The sequence below is a fragment of the Urocitellus parryii genome, chromosome 9 (assembly GCF_045843805.1).
Source record: "Urocitellus parryii isolate mUroPar1 chromosome 9, mUroPar1.hap1, whole genome shotgun sequence".
Lineage (NCBI taxonomy): Eukaryota > Metazoa > Chordata > Mammalia > Rodentia > Sciuridae > Urocitellus > Urocitellus parryii.
In genome coordinates, this window is record NC_135539.1 from 115,681,339 (window position 1) to 115,688,302 (window position 6,964).

A 6,964-nucleotide genomic window follows, 5' to 3' on the forward strand; every position below is an offset into this window, starting at 1 on the left:
AGGTCAATTTCAGAAGAGCCTTGTCTACCCTTGCTCAAGCAAAAGACGTGAGCAGTCATATTTTGTCCACCACAAACCCACAGAGACATATCCATTTACACACTATAATTTAGTGGACCAGGAGAGGTACCCAACCTAAGAGTGGTTAGCCCATTATATTTGACCATAGGCATAAATGACTTGGCCTAGTATAGAAAAAGAAGCTTGGCTAGTCCATTTCTCAGTCTCTCAGGACATTGCTCCAGGAAATGCCAAAAGAGGGCTGGGGATGTAGCTCAGTTGGTAGAGTGCTTGCCTTGCAAGCACAAGGCCCTGGGTTCAATCCCCAGCATCCAAAAAAAAAAAGCCAAAAGAACACAAGGCAATTATCCCAAGACCTGATGCTGATAGGATGCTTACAGAAGCCTTGAAGAATAGGTTCATAGTGAGGACCATGCAAGCAGAAGTCGTGAATCAACATAGCCTACTAGTCAAAAGAAGTTTTTTAAAAAAAAAAGGTATAATTAACCCAGGAGGTGTGCATATCTAATTCTGGCTAATTAGAAGGCTGAGTAGGAGGATGCCAAGTTTAAGGCCAGTGTGAGCAACTTACAGAGACCCTATCTCAAAATAGAATAAAAGATCTAGGGATGTAGTTCAGTGGTAGAGCACTTGCTAGCATGTGTGAAGCCCTGGGTTCAATCTCCAATACTGAAGGGGAAAAAATGGTATAATTACTCATGGTTATTCTTTTGACTCAGCAATCCCACATATATACGTGTGTGTTAAAAAGGTACTTGTTGCAGTATCGTTTATAAGAGCAAGCTATTAAGCAATCCAAATGTCCATCAGAAAAGGAGCAGTGAGATAAAATTATATTATCTATATAATGGGATACCAACTACTAAGAAAAAAAATGGGCAAGTTTTCTTCTGTGGAAAGATCTTTGAGCTGTATTAGTAGGTTTAAAAAAAGAAAAGGCAGAAGCACATGTGTGGTATTCTAACTTTAGGTAAAAATAATAATAATAAGCACAGCTATGCATCTTGCTTGTCTATGCATTGAAAAACCTCTGGAAGGATATGTAAGACACTAGTAAGAGTGGCAAACCAGTGAGGTTTTAGGAAGTGAGCAAATAGGGAAAGGAATGGGACAGAGACTATTATTTGAAAAACGTACGTTATTTGAAACATGTCAACATATTACTTATTTAAAAATTAGATTAAGGCTTTTTAAACACAAATAAGTGGAGAGAGAGCAGTTAGTCATGGTTGAGGACAGACAGGAGACCAGGCCTACAAGAACAGCGGAGCCCACTTGTGGAGGGCATGAGTGACTAACCACAGATTCCAACTGGCTAGAACTCAGAGCTGCTTCAAATCCAGAACAGCTCCAGATTTTAGATACAAGGGCCAATCCCACTGCTCTCTCTGATCTTGAGTTTGCTTAGACTCTGCCTCCATTGTTGCTTTATATTCTCTCAAGGATTACACACTTGCTGGAGTTAATGCCTGGGTCTCTTTCCCTTCACCTAGTCTAACCAGAACAGCCTTCCTGAGAATGAGCTAGAAGGATGGAGGGGTTTGAAATGCTCTGTCTTGGAGAAGAATGGAGTTCATGTATCAGTTAAAAAATGAAATAAAATTTGAAACACTTTTAAATGCAAAAAAGGAAAAAGAAGAGGAGGAAGAAGAGAAAGAGGAGACAGAGGGAAAAACAGGAGAGGAAAGAGCAAAGAGAGAAGGAAGAAAAGGAAGGAGCAGGATGAGAGAGTCAGGTACTAGGCCACCAAAGCCCTGGTACAGTTCTGGGGCTAGCACCTCATTCCTTTGGCTGCAGGTTTTTGTTAAACTCAGTCTTTCCCTTCCCTTGAGAAGGGCCCTGGTTGTCTCAGGGGCATTCATCCTACTCGGAAGCAAGGCTTGAGGGAGAAGCTTTCCAAAGCAGAGGAAGTTAACCCAAGGACAAGAAAGTGAGCTGATTCTTGGGGATTCACAGGATCAGGAAACCCTAGTTCTAGGCCTGGGTCTGAATAAGAGCCCAACCTGCTCACTGCTTTCTTAAGACCACGCTGTCTGTCTGACCCAGTGCCAAGTACATAAAGAGCACTTCAAAATGAGTGAGCGGATTTGATTCTGAGGCCTCCAAACTTCAATCCTGAGCCTCTCCAGCATCCCCAGATGCCCCAGTTTCAGAAGATGGGTTAGGAAGAGCCTTGACCCTCTGATCACTCCGTCCTCAAAGCAGCCCCACTAAGGCCACACCCATGACTCCACCAGGGGCAGCAGAAAGGAGCTGAGGGACACAAATGGTACTTCACTGGTGCTTTATTATACAGAAGAATCCAAATATTTACATCCTGACAATTTTCACATGGCTGGAGATGGCACAGGACTAGAACCCGGAAGGGCACATAGGAGTGGTGGATGATGGGTGAGAGAACTTGCCAAACCAGAGCAGAGGTAATTAGAGAGGACAGTTCCAGAAAGGATCAGGGTTCTAGCTACCTCCCACAATCCTCTCTTACTCAGCCCTGCTAATTGTCAGCTCTTCTTTCTTCCCCTCCTTCACCTTTTTCCCCCCTTCGGTGAGGAATGAACACCCTATAACTGAACTACATCCCTGATCCTTTTCATTTTGAGACAGGTTCTTGCTGGGTTGCTAAGGCTGGCCCAGAACTTGAAATCCTGCTGCCTTAGCCTCCCAGGCAGCTGAGATCACAGGTGTGGCACCACCACACTGTGCTCCCTCCCTCTTTTTTTTGTGTGTGTGTGTGTGTGTGTGTACCAGGGATTGAACTCAGGGAAACTTAACCACTGAGCCTCATCCCTAGCCCTATTTTGTATTTTATTCAGAGACAGGGTCTCACTGAGTTTAGCTTAGTTTAGCTTAGCCCCTTACTTTTGCTGAGGCTGGCTTTGAACTTGCAATCTTCCTGCCTCAGCCTCCTGAGATGCTGGATTACAGGTGTGTGCCACCACACCTGATTCCTCCCTTACTCTTTAAACCTTATTCTTCCTGGCAAAGGAAGCAAGTAGGTTGGGAAGGAGAAGGCCCAGCTATTAACTCTGCTGACCCATAGGCTTCCCATTTTAGCTCTGGATTGTTTTGGATTTTTCCTTTTGGTATGTACCTAAGTGCTCAGCAAACTATGAGCCACCATGAGAGGTTCTCCTCCACAAGTCAGTCTGCCAACGCAGAGCACACAGAGCCCAGGTAAGCATACACTGAGCCAGCAGCTCCCAACATTTACACCACTCTAGTTCCTTTCTTTGGGCCGATTCTTTCCCATAGGCACCATTTTGAAAGAGTTTGTCAATCAAACAAAATACACTTACGTGCATCAAAAAAATTTGGTTTTTGATTTTTGTGATGAATCAAAGACATATATGATCTTCATAAACTTCTACTGACCACAAAGGAGATAGCTAAAGTAAATGAACATACTGACTTGCTAGGAATTCAGTAAAAAATAAAATAACAGAGAAAGCACTATATAATCTTCTCCTGGGCAAATGCACAACATTGACTTTTTATTTATTTTTTTAAGAGAGAGAGAGAGAAGAGAAAGAGAGGATTTTTTAATATTTATTTTTAGTTTTCGGGGGACACAACATCTTTGTTTGTATGTGGTGCTGAGGATCGAACCCGGGCCGCACGCACGCCAGAGGAGCGCGCTACTGCTTGAGCCACATCCCCAGCCCAACTAGACTTTTTAAATAGTGAAAACAGTTCACGGTGCCAGGAATCGTGGCACATGCCTATAATCCCAGCAACACAAGAGGGTGAGGGAGAAGATCACAAGTTCCAGGCCAGCCTGGGCAATTTAGTGAGACTCTGTCTTGATAAAAAATAAAAAGGGCTGGGTTTGTAGCTCAGTGGTACAGGGCTAAAGGGTCCAATCTCCATCACAGAAAAAAAGAAAGGAAGGAAGTGTTTTAGCTTTTTCACTGCTGTGACTAAAAGATCTGAACAAAACAATTTTAGGAGGAAAAGTTTACTTGGGGGCTTACGGTTTCAGAGGTCTCAATCCATAGACAGTAGGCTCCATTCTTCAGGCATCAAGGTGAGACAGGGCATCATGGCAGAAGAGTGTGGCAAAGGAAAGCAGCACACATGATTATCAGAAAGGGGAGAGAGGGAGAGAGAGAGGAGAGAGAGGAGAGAGAGAGAGAGAGAGAGAGAGAGAGAGAGAGAGAGAGAGAGAAGAGAGAGAGGAGAGAGAGGAGAGAGGGAGGGAGAGGGAGGGAGGGAGAGAGAGAGAGAGAGAGAGACTCCACTCTCCAGATACAAAATATATACCCCATAGCCACATCCCCAATGAACCACTTCCTCCAGCCACACTCCACCTGCCTCTAGTTACCACCCAGTTAATCCCATCAGGGACTAATTCACTGATTAGATTAGGGCTATTTCTTCTCCAAACTTTTCTGCATTGTCTCACATGTTGAGCTTTGGGGGGACAACTCACATCTACATCACAACAGGAAGAAATGTAAAGAAAAGAAGAAAAGAGTTTATGGGAAACAGCTCCACTCCCTTCCCACACACCTCTCTTCTGTCCCGCCTTGGCTGATGCCCAGATCTTTAGAAGCAGACAGTAAAGTTGGACAGCAGTGCCACCCTAGCTCACAGGTCAAAGCACTGACCAAAAAGCACAGGCTCCCTTACCAAAGAAGCAGTCACATGTAGGGAACAGTCCCTAAAACTCCCAAACCTCTAGCACACAGCCACTCAAGACTGGCTCCCTAACTCCAAGGGAAACAGGGATCCTATGGTGAAGAGGGGAACTAGGCTGACTTTCTAGAAGTGAAGGCTCCCCAAAATCATACCCATGTTGTCTTCCATGAAGTTATCAGAAAACTCATTTCTCTTTTAAGAATTACCAATTCTCAGTACCCAAAGTAAAACAAACTCCCTCTATCAAGAAAACTCTTGATCATCCCTGGGCAATTAGGGACAGCACCATAGTTTAGTGAGTGACTACTCTGAAGTTGACCCCCTGGTAGGACCCTAAGGAATAATAAGGTCAGTTTATTCATTTGGAGCCTATAAGAATCCAGGAAACTCAACTAGTCAAATGATATTTTAAGATGTGTCAAGTTAAATATGGTCTTTGCCTCATCCCTCCAGCCCAGCCTAGACACCTTGTGAACCTATGTTGGAGTTCCCACTAGGCATTGGGAGCAGCAGGGAGACAGGACAAGCAAAGCTGCAGAAACTTGAGCTGTGAAACTCAAGAGCTTTCTCAGGGTTGTCTTAACCGTGGAGGTCCTGTGGGTAGGTCCTGGCTAGGGATCACAACAGAATTCAACAGAACAGAGTTTCATTCAGTCTCAGGATTCCAGACTCTGTCCTTTGAGTTTGACTGATGTTGGAGTGCCCTGGAAAAAGTCTCACCCATTTCTGGGTCTTGGATTCTTTTTTATGTTTGCAAGAATTAGCTTTCATATTTGTAAGAATGCACCAGGTTCTCACCCTCTCACCCTGAGATTGAATGTGTATGTGGGGTGAGAGGTACTCTATAGACCTTCAGATGCACTTGGGAAACCACAGATAAGAAAGTCATGAGGGGAAAGGCAGAAAGGTCAGGCCTATTCGAGGAACCCAGGACTCCCAGGTAGTCACATGCTTCTAAAAGCATTGTAGGAACCTCCTCTCTGCTAGGTAATGGATCCTTATCCCACAGAAAGACAGAATAAGAAGGATAAGAAGGGAAGACCAGGCTTGTGACAGTTGGTGGCAGGGTGCATCTGATGGAGGACCATAGGAAGGCAACTCAGAGCCAGAGAGAACCCAGACTGCTACACAGTTCCTAGTGTATACCTTGCTAGGATCTAACAATCCTCCTTCTTGCTGGAGGCAGGAGTTTCACTGCTGCTTGGATGTAGGAGGGGGTGGGGAAGCACACACAGGATCCTTTTCCTCAGTCTTGCCTGAGGGTGCTGAAGCTGTAACCATGACAGCCTGTTTCTCCCCATCCTTCTCTAGGTAAGACAAGCAGCTTGGGAGGTAGAGTACAAAGAGTCTGTCCCGGCTCATGGAATCACCAGTTGCCTCTGGACTTCACCCCAGGTTTGGGACTTTCAAAAAGTGATGACACTTGGTGTGGTGGCACACACTTGTAATCCCAGCAACTCGGGAGATTGAGGCAGGAAGGATCATAGATTCAAAATCAGTCTCAGCAATTTATTGAGGCCCTAAGCAACTTAGCAAGATCCTGTCTAAAAATAAAAAATAAATAGAACTAGGGATGTAGCTCAGTGGTTAGGTACCCCTGGGTTCAATCCCTAGTGCCAAAAAAAAAAAAAAGTGATGTGATGTGATTTTGTGGTGTCACTGGGTAGCACTAGATGGTACAGACAGTACTAAATCCTGTGAGCTAGTAACAGGTATTCCATGAAAACCAATCAATCAAAGAGAATTGTTGTCTAAGAATTGGAGAATGGGATTAAACAGAGTTCAATAGATTTTACTGCTGTAGAAGTTTTTAGGGCTTTTACTATATTAACATGTTCTCTAAGAAAGGGACATAATGTGTAATCCCTTCCAAAGCTCATTTTAATAGGAAGTATTTTTTCATGGCAAATGTCAAGATTAATGGGACACAGAACACGTTTTATATCCTATGCATAAGTCAAAGGGGAGATGCCAAATGCCCTTGGTGGCCCCCTTTTCTGTTGTGTCTCCGTGTCCACTGTGCCATGATCCTGGCCCTATCGGGTCCCCACCTCCTTCCCTGTCTTTTATTTCACTCCTTACCCTTAAGCAAATTTCCAGGTCTCTGGTCCACAGCTTTGGACCTGACAGGGAAGAGGCAGCATGAAGGTGAAGATGAGGAGGGCCAAGGGGATACTGGGCCAAGAAGCCCTCACTGGTGATGGTCACAGAGAGAGGAGACCAACAGAACCAGGCCCTGCTGTGGATCACACTGGTGAGTTTAGGTTGTATTTATTTTATAAGCAGCCATCATTGAGGGAGTGGG

At 44.6% G+C, this 6,964-nt stretch overlaps 1 non-coding gene across 1 annotated transcript; it reads left to right on the forward strand.

The window, feature by feature from the left end:
* Positions 1-263: 263 nt before the first annotated feature.
* On the forward strand, positions 264-337 carry Trnaa-ugc (transfer RNA alanine (anticodon UGC)). The gene has a single exon. It is a non-coding gene; the product is annotated as a tRNA-Ala (tRNA).
* Positions 338-6,964: the final 6,627 nt, after the last annotated feature.